Source organism: Pseudopipra pipra, chromosome 3 (assembly GCF_036250125.1).
Source record: "Pseudopipra pipra isolate bDixPip1 chromosome 3, bDixPip1.hap1, whole genome shotgun sequence".
Classification (NCBI taxonomy): domain Eukaryota; kingdom Metazoa; phylum Chordata; class Aves; order Passeriformes; family Pipridae; genus Pseudopipra; species Pseudopipra pipra.
Window position 1 is genome coordinate 36381623 of NC_087551.1, and position 16451 is coordinate 36398073.

The following is a 16451-nucleotide window of genomic DNA, read 5'->3' on the forward strand; positions in this document are numbered from 1 at the left end:
TGCTGTGTTTTAACTTCACTGTGTTATCAGCCTAAGAGTGGAACAGCCATTCCTGATCCGGTTAGGAAAGCTTTAATCTAAAGCTGACAAAAGTGATGCCATCCAAGATAGCCAGGCTACATCGGTAGTGCCTTGTGCGTTTACGTAGGTGACCCCAAAAAGCTGAACAAACAAAAGGAGGTGCACCCCAGCTGCTGTTGCATGTGAATAGGTTTCACATAAATCCGCATGCAGAGATCCCGTGGTTTGTTCTGGAGGCAGACGTGATAGGGATGACAAGGTAAGGCAGGGAAATGCCGTACGAGCCCGCAGCAGCGCAGAGCTGTACAGCCTCCGCTGGCCCCACGGCGCTGACGGGGGGCCGCTCGCACTGCAGTGTGGAACTGCTCCTTCTCTGGGCTCGGCAGTTCTGGTGGCGAGCTGGCAGATTTCCTTTGTTTTTCGGCAGACCTTCAATTCCCAAGCTGCCAGCTCTGCCTGCCTAACCACGTGTGCTGCCAGGGACGTCGCCCCGCGCGCAGCGCCGTGCCCGCGGGCAATCCTGCGGGCAGGAGTGGGCTGACCCTTCCAACCCGCGCGCTGGGTCCGGGCGGGACCGGGAGGCTCTGTTGGCCGGCACCCCGGCCTCCGCTCTCCCCACAGACCCGGAGGTCGGGGCAGCGGGCGGACCCCGGTGCGGCAGCGCTGACCGCGGGCTGGCGGGGCAGGGGCGCACGGCGGCTCTGCGGCCCCCGGCTGCCGGGCTGGGGGAGCGCGGAGGGCGGGCACCGCCCCGCGGGAGCCGAGGCGCGCTGACCGGCTGCGCTCCTTCCCGGCTCCGGCGGCAGGATCCTGGTCCGGAACGCTGCCGCCCCCGGGCCCCGCAGCCCCCGCAACCCCCGCAGCCGGGCGGGGCGGGGCGGGGCGGGGCGGGGCGGGCGCGGCCCCGCGGCGTTGGCAGGCGGCGCGCGCCCTCTGCCGGCGGCCGTGAGGAGACGGGCGGGGAGGGGGCGGCACCGGGACCCTCCTTCAGGGGAGTGTCCGCCGGGCCGGGGCTCCCCTCGGCACGGCTGCGAAGGGCTGTCAGCGTGCCTTTTCCGAGGCGGAACTCCACCTAGGAGGTGTAGGGCCGCCCGGCTGAGTGAGGGCTGCAGCAAGCATCCCAAAGGAGATGGGTTCACACCCAGGTCTTTGGGAGGCAGCGGCAGCCTGGGTGCCTGCCAGCAGCGTGGCTGAAGGGCTACTGGAGCAGATGGAGTAGCCCACCAGGAAAGGAGTGGATCCCATACACAGAGCAGGTTCTAGAGGAGGGTGGCTTTCTCGGCCCGTAGCTGATGGCTAAGTTTGGTTGGAAGTGGAGAAGTAGGGTCAGGACTGGTGAGGATGAAGAACACCTCTAATCAGGAAATTGGGATCTCAGGACGTGATGAAATTGTCGTTTGAGCCTGAAGAGTTTCAGTAGCAAACCTGCATTTCCTCATGTCTCAGGTTTGGGGGAACTGTTAAGAAGGTGCATTAGAAGAGCATCTCTCGCAGCTTGCAGTGTTGCAGCTTTATTGGGCAATAGCTCTGTTGGATCAGCTCTCCCTCCTGACAGGTGTCAGTATTTACTGATATTTTGGGTCATTCAAGAAAGGCTTTATTGAGTTGTGAACACTTTCGGAAGCTGAGGGACATTCCAAATTCCAGTTTGAGGTATTTTGCTGCTAAAATCTTTCCAGTTATTTTGTGCTGGACAATGTTTGGGACACTATAGTATCACTCTACCAAAAAGCTCTGCTAAGAACCCTTTCTCTGGAATAACACCTTTCTCTCTGAGAAGTGTTGAAGAATGGCCTTCTCCCTCTCTTTAGGCTCCCTTATGTGGAAGTTGGTTTAGTTTCCTCTTACCAAAACCTCACACTCCATGTGTCACTAATGAAAGATGATTAGTTAGCAGAATCACCAACATGCCAATGGCAGGCAGCTCCACAGCTACCTCTCAATTTCAAGTTTACACGTTCCTTCTGTTACTGTAACTGTAGTCATGGGAGTCTGCCTTCACCTTAGTCCTGGCAAATCATTTATGCTAGCAGTTTAGAAGTTAGACTGATTGTTCTTCTTAATTCAAGACAGAGCTGAAAAAATGGAGCTGTTCAGACATAAGTAAGTGGACAAGATCCAAACCTTGGATGCAAGCTTAAGTATCAGAGCTTTGAGCGAAAGCTGGTCTCAAAACATTGCGGCTGGACTTTGATCTTGATCTAAATCTGACACATCTGTGGAGTGTTATGACCTGCCTTTTAGCAAGTATACAAACTTCCAGTTTCTCCATCCCACCACAGTGCATTTGACATGGTGTACTATCCCTCTGCTACCTTCATTGGATTCCTTCTGAGTATTTCTCAGTGTGGGTGCAATTAAATCTGACCTAGAAGTTCAGCTTCAGCACTCAAATCTGAGATGCTGGCACAAGCCCAGTTCTATCCACAAACAGCAGTTTCTGAGAGTTGGAAATGTTGGCTGCATCAAAGAAATCCTTTGAGGTATTCACATTTATAATAAATTTCAGGATAAAAAAAGGTGACAGCAACTGTAACTTGAAGAGTCATTGCTGCCTGCACAGAAGCTTTTTTTCCAGGTTTGGTGCTAATAAGTCTCGGTATCAGGTCTTACTTACAATTTTAAAAAGCTTCCTCGGGGAGATTTGAAATGCACGACAGCTTCAATACTTGCTTAGAGCTGCATATTAATGAGCTGGAGTCCGTTGGGGGACAGGGAGGAAATTGAAGGCATTCCTGGTAATACTGACAAAGAATTAATTGTAAAGATAGAAGCAGCTAATCATTAAGAGCTGCAAACAAAATCACCAGAACTTTCCCCGTTTGATATGCTTCTTCTCTAAAACCATTCCAGTTCTTGTTCTCTTCCCCTTGCCCAAAGTATAGGACCTTTTCAGCAAAAAGCTCTAGCACATCAAGCATATTAAGTCCCTTATCCTTTTGTATAGCCCACACATGAGTAGAAACACACATAGCCACAGCCCAAGTATTCTGCAGAGTTTATGAATACATGCAGTATAGGAGGAAATCAGCTATTTGGACTGCATTTGTATTTCTGGTATTGTAGATTATGTTCCTTCCAGAGTATCTGGGATATACTATGCTTCTGGACTGTGTTTTTCTACTTACTCTTGACAGTTGTTAACCATGATGTCATGGAGAATTAAGGCTGGGCATTTCCTCTGTATGAGCTGACTGCTGAAGTGTTTGCTGTAGCACAATTTCTAAATCAGTCCCAAGATTTACCTTGTGTGTCAGTGTAAAAGTGGACTGACACTGGAATACATGTACTTCTCAGTCACTGCTACAATCCCTCGGTCTGGATGGTGTATCATGGACAGGGAACCCTCTACATGGTCCTTATTACAGCTTCTACTTATTGCTGTTACCAGCAGACCTGAATCAGTCAACTTTGAATGTAATTTTTCCACCTTGAAACAACAGCACAGTTTTACTGTCTGCCTGACAGGGGTACATCTCTCTATTTGCTTACTTTATATTTTTTTGCCTCAGGGCCATTGTGCAGCTGTTTAGCCTGTACTCTTCTTGCTCCACTGAGATCCTCCTTGAAAATCTCCAGAATCTAAAAGGAAGCCATTTGTGTTCAAATTTGGACAAAGAGTTTCATTTGTTGTAAACCAGTTGCCTTTAAAACTTACCCTTGCCCACTACCAGAAACAATCTATTTTCCACAAAGGGACCTGTCTATTTGGATTCATTTTTAATGGCATTTTTTTCTATATCTCAAATGTAAAATATTTTATAGATTTTTCTAGAAACTGCTGTCGCAGTTTCTGCCACACAGCACTGCCTACTTCCATAAATCTTTATGTTCTTAGCAAAAATCAATGTCTACTTATTTATACAATATTGGTATGTTTTTCATAAGTACTAAAGGATGCGGTGTCACGCATATACATATGCTCACACAGCAGGGTTGCATGAAGAAGTCTGCAGGCATTTTATGCAGCAGGATTCATTGCAATGACAAGTCTGCAGCCAATTTTGGTTAAGTTCATAAATTCAAATACTGAAATTTGACAGAATCTCATTTTCTGTTTCTCAGGCACAATGAGCATTTATTGCAACTCCAGAACTAAAGACAAGCCTGAAAAATGAACAAAGGGGGGAATACCTGTGAATCCCAAAGCACCAAGCCCTAGCAGTGCAGATATTACATGGAACAGCAACAGAGCAAGAAACTATTGGAGTACCAACAGCCAGTCACAGGCTCTAGTGGGGAAAGATACAGGCTGCTTCTTGTCTAGAAACCTTGGTTGCCCCTGTGGGCCTCCTGAACTGCCAGGGCCTGGCTCTGGAATACTGCTAGCACTTTTACCTGAGCACAAAGACATGGCTGGAGATATTAGAGGGCAAAGGCTTTCCTTTAAATGTTCTTCAAAGAACCTCCTAACTACATCAGGGGCAGAGGAAAATCTTGTCTTCCAAAGGAATTATTCTCAGTAATCATCTTTGGATAGAAAAGGGGAGAAGATGGTATTAATGGTATTAGCAAATAACAGCATTAACAGGAGGAACATAGGCCAGCATGTGCCAAAGCTAGAAAACAGGAGAAGTGGCTGCTGAAGGATAGCAAGCACAAAGCCAGCGTGTGTGCCTGCTTCACCCTAGGAGCCAGGGAGACAGGCGAGCAGTGCAGATGGTGTGGAAGGAGCTAAGTGGAGACAACGCAGCAAAGTGAACAGGCAGCCCTGAGAAACAAACAGTGAAGCATTTATATCGTTGCATTTTTATGCTGCATCCTTTCTTTCTGCAGGAGTAATTTATAGCAGCGCAGAGCAACAACAGATCTGGCATCATAGGCAATAGTTTATCATAGCCTTGAATGTGTAAATGCCTTGAACAAAACATGATATAGAAGGCAGCAGGCATTTCTTTTCTGCCCCTCAGCTCATCTGAGGTGAGCTAATTCAACTCATTGCTCAAGCAACAAAGAATTACATTCATGATAATGTATGTACTACGTCAGAGGTCTCACCGTGGTATGTTCCTGAGATTTTTATAACAGTAGGCACTCCAGATCTGTGAGCATCTGCTTCATCTGTAACCCTTTTTCAACTCCTTTTCAAACATTTCATACATTTCTTTTATCACCAAGTTAGGGTTAAAAGTGAACTTTAGAGCATGCAGATTTCCAAAAAATTCTTTGCTGTACATCATTTTTCTCTTTGCTGTACATCATTCCACACTTTGTATTCTTTATGAAGCAACTCCAGAGAGCTGATGACTGGCTTATCTGCCTACCATTTCCCTCAAACCTCTTTGTTACCTGCCCCTAGTTTCACATTGCCTTGAGAGACACAGTTTGGTTCCTGTATCCCTCTCTTCATCTGCTCACTGGCAGCTGGGGAGGCAGAGCCATGGCTAGACCTCGCATCTCCTATGGATGCAAGTCAGTGGCTTGGAAAGGTACAGAGCTGCTCTTTTTGCCCTTCCCTGTCCACTGCAAAGAGTTTTTCTCTAGTGTATTCATGCTCTCCTGCTCTGACTGCATGAATAACCAAGTGAGGAAGTCCAGGAGGATTCATGACTAGACCCAAATGAGTTCAGTTTCTGTGTTTGCCCATCAAGGGATGTTCAGATCTGGCAGCACAGCTCTGGAGAGCAGGGGATGAGTAAGGCATACCTGTTCCTCAGAGGGACACCGTGAAGCCAGTGCTCCAGGTGAGCATGGTTTGCACAGGAACTTCTTTCAGGTTTAAACAAATGAGCAGTCTTGTCTCTGAGCACAGATGTCAGTGTGGCGAACTGACTCCGGAAGCCTGTCTGTAGGCCCAGGCAGGCTGGGGTAAAGTATTGCTACCCAGTTTCAGGGCATGCATACTCACAGCTCTAGGAAAGTCTCTGTCTGTCCCCTCAAGCTGTGCTCTATCCCTGGAAGCAACACAAGCAAGGGGCAGCTGTGCTCAGCAGCATATCCCCACCCGCTGCCTTAATGATGTAGCTCTTTTCTGATCCATAACTATTCTGTTAAACACCATGACAGAGAGAAAACAATCCCATGTCTTGGAAGCTATCAACACAAACACAGCTTCAGAGGTGGACTGGCAGAAACTGATGGGCATTTCTTCCTGCCGGAAAGCTTTGGCAGTGTGGAATGCATTACTGCATGTCACCAAATCCAGCAGAAGTAGGTCTAATCTGTAGACAGGGCTTGTCTGCTTGTGGAAGTTTTACCAGTTTTAAATTAAGTTGAATTGCCTTAATTAAATCAGCATGACCTGGATGGTTATTTATATGAATTTAAAGCCCCTTTTACTAGTTACACCCATTTAGCTTCCACCCGTGCGAGCAGGTGCAAGTTGAACTGGAGAGCGCCAGCTTTAAGCTGGCAGCAGTGTTCAGACATAAAGATGCATCCATTTGAAAAAGCCAGCTTAACCTAACAGCCCATCGTGGTTTAACCCCATCCGACAACTAAGCATTGCAAGGCCACTTGCTCACTCCGTCCTCAGCAGCATGGGGAAGAGAATTGGAAACGTAAAAGTGAGAAAACTCACGGGTTGAGATAAGAACAGTTTAATAATTGAGATAAAATAAAATATGGCGATAATACAAATTTGTATTGAAAAGGAAAAAAAGAAAAAAAATAGGGAAGACAAGTGATGCAAATGAAAACAATTGCTCACCACCAACTAACTGATGCCCAGCCAGTCCCTGAGCAGTGGGGCCCTTGGCAACCTTCCCCCACCTTTTATGCTGAATGTGACAGATATGGTATGGGACACCCCTTAGGTCAGTTGGGGTCAGCCGTCCTGGTTGTGACCCCTCCCAAATTCTTGTGCACCCCCAGCCCACCCACTGGTGGGGTGGTGTGAAAAGCAGAAAAGGCCTTGGTTCTGTGTAAGCACAGGTCAGCAGTAACTAAAACATTGTCATTAACAATATTTTCATCACAAACAAAAATATAGTCCCATACCAGCTACTATGAAGAAAATTAACTCTACCCCAGGCAAAACCAGCACACAACCATAACTGCACTGAAGAAAGATGAATACTTTATAAAGAACTGTGCTGCTGGAAGAGAAGGTTAGCACTCTTAGTCTGATGGCACTGCTCCCCACTGCCTCTTTCCCAGAGGTTTCCCTCTCTTCAGACCCATCAGGATGTCCCTGTATGCATAGATAAGGCTTTAAAGTATTAATGATCGCCTACATTTTAATTTGGTTGTTTAGTCTTGTCCATACTGAAGATATGTTCACCCATGAAATTAGCCTTATTGAGCATATTAACCAGTGCTAGCCTCACCACTGTATCTATTACATGATGCCTGATCTGCAATAATGCAACAATATCAATTTAGAGTAATGGATTTGGTCCAAATCTCCTAGTACAGACAGGGTGAGAGCCTGGAAAGTGTCTGGTGCTGTACGTGAGTGACACTGCCATTCTGTGGTCAAGGAGTTTTGGGCAGCAGTCAGGTATTAGAAAAATGGGGTGGGCTGCAGTGACAGCTGAGGCTGGTCCCATCTGAAAGTATGGACTAATATTCTGGGATGAACATTGCTAGGTGAGGGCACTTGTTAATAATTTTAATTATTAATTAAATCAATAATAAGTTAATAATTTTACTGAGAAGCCTTGAGTGCCAGTATGTTCATCCAGTTACTTCTTTAATGAGACTGCAAATTGAAACAAAGTTTTGGTGCAAAATAGCTGGAATCTGTGCCCTGGAGATGGCAAATCTCTGTATTTGTGAATGTGTACAGGAGCCCTTCCACACTGCTTGGAGCAGCTGTTGTTGTCCGCTAATGGGAACAAAGTGGGGCTGGGGAGGCAACCTGAGGAAAGGGTGCCTTTTGGATCCCAAAGGATCTGGTGATTTTGTATTGATCTGTGTTCTTGTTGGCAGTGGGAGGCTGGTGTTGTTGCTGCCATGTTATTTACACTTTAGTCTGTGTGAGGATGATGCTTTGCTAGTTGGAGGAGACACTGCAAACCTGGGAGGTGTGTTCTTTTAGGGTTGTTTGCACACAAATAAATAAATGAACCAGTACCGTTGAGTGGAAGATCTTAAGAAAAACTGAGTGTTCCTGTAGCATGTTAGGCCTGCTTAAAACAGGAAAAGAAGTTCAGTGGTTCCGACTTTTTTTCCTCAAAAAAGCTTCACTCTGCCTCAGGGTAGGGATGACAGCTGATGCAAGGATCACTCTCTAGGGAGAAATATGTGTAAGGTTGTATCATTCAAAGAATTTTCATCTTATTTGGCTTCAAGCTGAGAATTTATCACAGAGAAAACATTTTTGTTGCTAAAAAGTATGGAGAAAGCTCCAGAGGGACCAGTAAGAGTATTGTCAAAATGTCTAAAGTTGAAACTCTCCTATTAGATGCCACACGGCATTTGGAGAACCTGCGTGGGTTCTCCTGTCAAGACAGTCATCCTGATCTCACCTTGATGTCTCATGAAGGTGGTTCTCAGAACTATTGGGAATGCAAATATATTTGTCTAGCAAGTATAGATGAGTTGACTTACCTTTTTTCCTGTATATGTCAGGTTTGTCCAGTTCTTCATGTTCTTTCACATGCTTGACTGGACACAATTTTTCATAGACTTCAAAAGGAAGGTTAGAACCTTTTAAGGAAGTGTTTTAGGAAGCTGCACAGATTCTAACTAGTAAATGGGGGGTCCACATGAGTTGAAGAATCTTTGTTGCATGAGTCTCTGAGAAACTAGGCAGAAAAAAATTGCTACATATAATTCAAGTCCATCTGGAAAAGAATGGGCAGCCAGGGCCACGTGGTGACTTTAGGATTACTAATTGCCATGTAAATAGCAATAAAATGAAGGCTACAATCTTGTATGCTTCTTCAGGTGAAGGTCCTGAAAACATTCAGGAGTCTGGCAAAGGTTGAGTAGGTATGTGTTTACCATTTTCTGTGTTGAAAGAAAAATAACCGTGTCTCCTCCTAAGCTGAACTGTTTAAAGGCTGCCTGCCTGCCTGGACACTTGTTTATAGCATACTAGTGAAACAAAACTGGTGTTAATTAGTCACTAGAGTTGCATTCAGACTTACTAAGGAGATACCAAAACTTTAGGAAGTGAAGCAAGAAATCATTATAGATACTTATCTATAGATATTTATTTTATATGTCTCATAAGCATTACCAGCAATGGTCCTGTAAAACCAGTCTTGAATAATGGTCAACTCATTCCTTTGACCAAGCAGGCCAAGGAGGTGGGTTTTAGTGGATTACATAAATGAATTTAGTTTTCTAACTAAACTCAACATCCTGTATATTCACGATTGCTCTTCAAGATTTAGCCACATGGAATACTGATAATAGCAATCCTTAAAATGCAGGAACCTTATAGCTCTTGTCTTGATAAATGAGGATAACCTGCATACATCACAACCACAAAGACTTTTTTTTCATGAAGCACAAGACTAATCCTAAAATTCTTCTGAATGCCTTCTTCAACCAGGTTAAGAAGTTCTTTAAATTTTAACAGGGCCTGCATTCTCTTATTCATGATACCTGCCAAGTAGTTGGTGCCAGGATGAGGCATCTTAATGAGACTTGTTTGCTGGTGCACTTTGACATCACATCTGTTCCAAGAATGGTTCCAGGCTACCTTCTCAGTCTCAACTTCTCTTCAGGGTCTTGAAGATGTCAGTAAGGGGAAGAATCCAACTTAACAAACTCTGCTAACAAAGAAATAACTTCCTTTGACCCATGGACCATATTGGCAAATACAGACCATGGAAGAAAGCAGAACATGGAGCCCAAATTAATGCGTAGTTGAAGGACTGTTCTGCAAAAATGGAAACAATTTCTAATCTGTGCATATAGCAGTGCATGGCCAATCTACAGATTTCCGTAAGTAGCAGGCATCCAAAGTATGCTGCTTGATGCCACCAAAACACTGCAGAATGAGGCATTCTCTCCAGGAGGAGGAAGGTGGCAATCAAAGTACACTCTTCCATGTGAACTTTTGACCCATCTAAGTACTGCTGAAAGCAGCTCAGCTTGCTCCCTGAACTTTCAGTGTAGGAAATAATTATGGTTTTTGGATGCAATGGTGTGAGGACAGGTAGGAGAAGATGAGAAAGCAGTTTGGCACTATTTGTTCCCCAGCAGCATATGTCTGACACGTTCCAAGAATCAAAATAGGCACAGAGAACTCAAAGGAAATACTAAGAGTTGCAGTTTCTAGAACAGTGAGAGATCTACACAATCCCATGAAATTGGATAGGTTAACCGTGTTCCCCTGGTTTGCCTCCAGTAAACTCTAAGGCACAGACTTTACAACAACACATTAGATTGGGCTCCAAGCTAAACACCTTATGGTCCCTGTAATTTGCACTTGTGCACATGGATGTTGATTAGACATACAACAACTAAAATTGTGTAGGTACTTTTCCTCTACTGCACTGTATACAGGTCCCTTCAGAACAGCCTAATTATGCATTTAACTGTACAGGTATCAGTGGGCCAGAAAGAACTTAATTGTACAAATCAGACACAGTACATGTAGACCAGTTATACACACTTTTCAAAGAGACAGATTTCTTCTCAACATACAGTGACCCTATATGGGGATATAACCAGTTGACTTCAGATTTATATGAAAATAGAGTCTATGATGGGAACACAGAAGATACAGATTTTGCTGACTATATATAATCAAGTAAATTGTGAGCCCCTCTGATGAAGAGCTGGGAGATTGGAATTTTGAGACCCCTCACTGGCATCTCCAGAGGCACATCTGTGCCAAGGTATGAGGTAAATACCCTCAGTATGAGGGGCAAGGATAATGAAAAACTGTACCATCTCCATGAAATGGACACTTAATAGACAGTAAAGCCATCCCCTTATGGATTGTTGTAGTAGATTAATGATGTTATTGGTAGTAACGCGGGAATGAATGTGGAGAGTTTATTCTATTTTTACAATCCTAAGTGAGACAATTGTGACTTTCTGCAACTTAGCTTGTCATTAATGTCATTTCTTTGACATGGGACAATAAAGGGACAGAGCAAGGCTTTCTCCCTAGATGGGGAACAGCGACGGTTTGTAAATGTCGCTGTTCAGAGGAACACTCATTGATCAGCAGGGGCTGAAGGCAGTCATTTCTGAACAAATTTATTTAGTCCACCCACTACCTGAAAAATGCCCTGCAAACAGAATTTTATCTGTTGTTCTTAAACAAATATTGTAAGGCTTAAAGATTTCATCAACAGAGCAGAAGTTTAGTGCAAGAGTTTTACCTTACAGTTTATATCTGGTTCAGAGCATAACAAAAGGAAAGTGAACTTGCTGGTCTTGGCTCGGTGCACATGAGTGCTAGACAAACAACAATAGAGAAAGGGGGAAAATGTTCCTCTGTTGCCATTTTTATTGTCCTTGTTATGAATTTTTATTGCCGAAAGGTAAGTTACATAGTTAAATTTTAGCAGTAGTGAATGCATTGTTTCTTCTCTTGCTCCCTGAGCCATATTCATTAGCTGATGCAGAGAGCTGGTCTTTTCCCCACCATTATTTACATGCAGTTTCTAACAGTGCACCTCACAGACCAAACTGAGTCTATGAGGTATATAGAGTATAGAAATGAATATATGAGGTCCACTGAGTATAGAAATAAAAATCATATTTGAATAGCACCAATCAGAAGCTGGCCTCCAACAAGGGCCAGTATAGCACACATTAAATATGAATTACAAAGGCATGGTGTAGTCTTCCAGAGCTACTTACTTTTCGATGGGGTTTATTATTTTTGAAGCTATTGACAGAAGTGAGGAAGGTAGATTATTTCTTATTTCTTGTTTAAACAAAAACTGAGTATGAGTTTGTCCAAGAGCTTTTAAAATCAAGGCCTTCATACATGCAGAAATGTGGCAACTCTATAAAAGAGAAATTACAAAGTCTTTGCACCAAATAGTTTCTCATAAATGCCAGTGAGAACATACACTGTTTAAAAATAAAACCTGTTTGTACCACAAGCACCTCTGGGGAAGGAAATACATGTATTTTTGCTTCTGAAGGATTCTCCAGTTACCATTTCTTCCTTTCTCTGCTTAATTTCATTGAAGATGCATTCATTTTACTGAGGTTTCCATGGTTATTTATCTCCTGAAGTTGTCATATTAGCCCAGGCAGCCACTGTTTCACTGTGTCCCTCAGTCTTTGAATGCAGGTTTTGGTTCTTCCCATTTTGTAGGAACTGAGTTTGGCAAGCCCTGGTCACTGAATGGGACTTTACTTTCCATCTTTATTTGTGTGTTTTTTCTGTGAATTCAAATGTGTTTCCTGGGCTCACCTTTTTGTAAGCATATAATAGCACAATTGACATTAGCTATCTTGGGTATGAACATTGCATGTAAAAGGTGTATGGGTTCAACATCTCTACTTGTAGGTAATCTTTTGTAATTCTATGTTTGTCCCAAATGTCTGCAGTTTATCGTTCAGCATTTCCCCTTGTGACTGTATCACTGTAAAGCCTTGATTCTCCAGTGAGAACAGGCAGGGAGTGAGCAATGATCAACTTCTGTGTTAAACCAAGGAAACAGAAGAACAGACTTTCTCTTCATTTTATAGCTGTATGTTTCCAGCTGACATTGCCTCCCATGGGAGCAACAGTTTCTGGCTATTGAAGGCCAGCTAGCATGGCTTACATAGGGACTGTGTTCTTCCACAATTAGGCACTAATATCTGTGGGTATAGACTATTCTCAGAATATTTAAATTGTCCTTTCCCCCCAATGCCAAGTGGCCAGATTTTGAAATAAGGATGCTACAGAGAAAGTTGATGGTGCTTGTTAAAATTCTGACAACCTATCCAAAAGAAGAGTTATCGTTACTCCTTTCTGACACTTGAACTCATCCTCTTGGTGGGTATTGCTAAATCATCTCTGCCAGATAGAACACACACCCTTGGCAATTAGAAAAATCCATATGAAGAGATTTATCTCTTACCTTTTTTATTTTTTAAACTTTGCAGTGTCTGTTACTGTCTCTGGTGTTCATTTAGCTGTTTTAAAGACTAAGTTATGGGGAAAGATGCCCTGCTCCAACTAATCCACTATATTATGCTAAAGAGGTGGTACATTTCTGAAGAGGAAAGCAGAGATGTCACCAACAAGCGCATTTCATATTGCCAAAAGACATTGCATCCCTTTATGGTTTTAAAGATGGAAAAAGAAGTTTCAGCCCTTTATATGAGAAAATCCAAAGGACACATTTCCATGTACTGCTTTCTTCATGGCCACTCAGTTCTACCCACGGGAGCCACAAGATTTTTGTGAGAACACCTTCCTGAAAACCCAACTGCACATGCTAATAGGAAATAAGAGGAAGAACCTCTTTTTTCACATTCCTGTAAAACTAATGCTTATATTCTTTCTTTCTTTTACCTCTGTTTCCAGTGCATTTCTACAGATGCTTTCAGGATATGTACTCTGGCATGACATCAAAAAGAAACCTGTCTTGGCAAAAGAACAGCAGAGGAAACTCACAGCGTATTTATATAAACTGTAAAACACTGTAATTAAATAGCTATAAAAAGAGTATGTAACTGGTTTTTTGCTGTGTGTCCCCTGCTTCTCATGATAGATGTTCTTAGATTAGATAGTTGGGGTTTTTTTAGAGCACACACTCTTCCTGATTTGAGCTTCAGAGGGCTACTGTAATAAAAGGTGAAAGAGAGCAGAACTGCATTGTGCCTCCCAATGAGGAGGTGCCAGAGGAGACTAGCAATGAAAACAAACTGCATTCACACAGCTGAACCTCAGGCTCAGGCCAGTCTCTGTAAACTGAATAATAGGTATCCTAAGCAAATAGACATGTCTTACAACATTTGAAAGTCAACAAACTGTGGCTCTTATTTTTTTCTTTCTTTCTTTCTTTTTCTTTTGCTCTCTTTTTTCTATCTCTTTCTTTCTCTCTTTCTTTCTCTCTCTTTCTCTTTCTTTCTCTCTTTCTTTTTCTCTTTCTTTTTCTCTTTCTTTCTCTTTCTTTTTCTCTTTCTCTCTTTCTCTTTCTTTCTCTCTTTTTCTCTTTCTTTCTCTCTCTTTCTTTCTCTTTCTCTGTCTCTCTTCCTTTCTCTCTCTTGCTCTTCTTTTCTTTCTTTCCCTCTTTCCTTCTTTCCTTCCCTCTTGCCTTTTTTCTTGCCTTCTTTTCTTCTTTCCTTCTTTCTTTCCTTTTTTCTTTGTTGGAATCAGTCAAGTCAAGGGCCCTGTATTTAGAGTGGTCTTCTTCCCACTCCTGGTTATACAAATTCCTACAGAAAGTTCTCCCCTACTGATCTCGAAGACGGTAGAACATCATATTTAGCATAACAAACTATCTCTACAACCTTGACAATGCCCAAAGAACTAGAGACAGGTTCTCGGTTTTCCATTAAATTTGAGCTGAATTTCCATGCCCCTCTCTATTTGGGGAGCTCTGAAGAATGGCATTGCTTCTCAAGGCAATGACTGCAGACCAAAAGTGGCTACAGTAGGGGGGTTTTTTTTAGTTTTTTCTCTGCAATATTGAGTACAATTTCACCATGCAAAAAGGTGTTCCAAGGAAGTTGTCCTTAAACTTGCACTACTGAGTTTTTCTTAGCTGCGTTACTATGGATTAAAATGAAGCTAAATTTCAGTCTTTGCTACTTTCCATCTGGACCATAATACATCCTTAACATTCCATTACTGTAAAATTTATTGTAATGCAGAAAACTGGGATCACTTGCAAATATGGAAGATCTCAGAGAGCTTCAAATTCTTGCATTATCAGCTCCAAAATCACACCTGTAGAAAACCTTAGAACTGCAATCTGGTTATTTTCATCACTAGGGTGGTGTCTAGGGGAAGACATGGCTGGCAACATAAAGCCATCTTAGGACCCGTTCTGCACTGGGGGAAGCTGTTGTCTTGGCAGGAAAGAGACTGCTGTTGACAGCAAATATTCAAAGGCTTTCCTCTACATGAAATATCTTATTTCAAACTGTTTTCTTTCATGCCATCATTTAGGCAGGTATTTGCAGCAGGGAAGCCTCTTCTAAAAGGCTTCTAAAAGAAATAGAGTCCAGGATAAAAGGAATAGGTATAGTATATGAAATCACAGATGCAACATGTGTGTGTTTTTAAGGCTGCAGCACTTCCAGGGTAACAGCAGGAAGAGGTGACTTTACATTTCCATGCAGTAGCATCCCTAGATTTTACTTTTTGTGCTCTGAACAATATGTAGAAGTTCTGACTGCTGACTCTCACTGACTCTTGCTTGAGTTGCTATAGACAACAATTAACTCCTTGTGGCCACAGTTTTACAGTTTTGGGCATTTCAATGACACAAGTTGCTTGCTGGTTGCATATCTCTGTTAGATCCTCCACAGATGAGGCTTCATTAAAAACACTAACAGGTTTTTACAGTGCCTTGTGAGCCAGTGCATCACTATTTCTGAAGCTCTTCTGCAGACAGAACTCCCTTTGAAGTCAATGGGAGTTCTGTCTGAATAAGGACTTCAGGATTTGAGCCTCAGGACATAAATACTGTGATCAATCTTTTGAGCATAATGAGTAACACTTTCTTGGCTTTCAGAACTACACTAAGCCTAATAGTAGCCCCAGGGATTCAAAATAGGTTGAACGGGAGAATCTGCTTTGTTTCAACCTACATCTTTATTGAGCTTTTAAATCACCATAGTCCCCATGCCTAGTACTGACCTGCCCAAAAAAATCTCCAATAATAAGACCAGATGTTTCAGTAGTTAGTTTTACAGTCAAACCTATCATGCCATGAGACGCTATGAAACAGAGTGGTGTTCAATGAAAAACAAACATACTTGCAGTAGACCGACCTGTTTAGAAGTTGTGAGCTGAATGTACAGTCTGGAACAAAAGACTTGAAGGCTGAGACCTTTATTAATTATGTGACAGGGAGGTCTGTAGGCACTGATTTCGATCAGAACGTCATAGTACCAGACACTGTGCAAACATCAGAATTAGCAATACAAAAAGTCGACAGTCCAGGTAGGCAAGATAGATACTCCCTGTCTCCCATTCCTTATAATTACACTGACTTTTTAGATGGAAAGTTCAGCTAGGGAGAGACTATGTGACTTACCAATACCTCTCACAAAGTCTAGAATGAACCTGCCAACCTCGTGCCTTATTGTCAAGACTACACTACTCCTTTCACACAATGATAACAGTGTATTACAGGACTTAAAAAAATCATACCTTCCCATGCCTATCACAGCCTTGGCTCAACTCCAACATCCCCAGCCACTTCTCCCCCTTATCTGTGATGAGTGTTTTGCCAGTGCTGATTTCAGTGGCAACAAGTCTAGATCTGGGCATGGGATATGGGCAGCTGTCAGAGCAAGCAGCAGGGCATCAGCAGTGTGGAGCAGAGCAAAACTCTCCTGCATTTTCAGTCCTCACAGGCTATCATGCAACTGGATTAATGAAACAACATATAAGAGAA

The 16451-nt window shown here is 43.0% G+C and overlaps 1 long non-coding RNA gene across 1 annotated transcript; it reads right to left on the reverse strand.

The window, feature by feature from the left end:
• Window positions 1-9104: 9104 nt before the first annotated feature.
• Window positions 9105-14001, reverse strand: LOC135411288 (uncharacterized). The gene is made up of 2 exons (XR_010429076.1): window positions 11737-14001; window positions 9105-9689 (listed from the first exon to the last, which is right to left on the reverse strand). It is a non-coding gene; the product is annotated as an uncharacterized LOC135411288 (long non-coding RNA).
• Between the last annotated feature and the right edge of the window lie 2450 nt (window positions 14002-16451).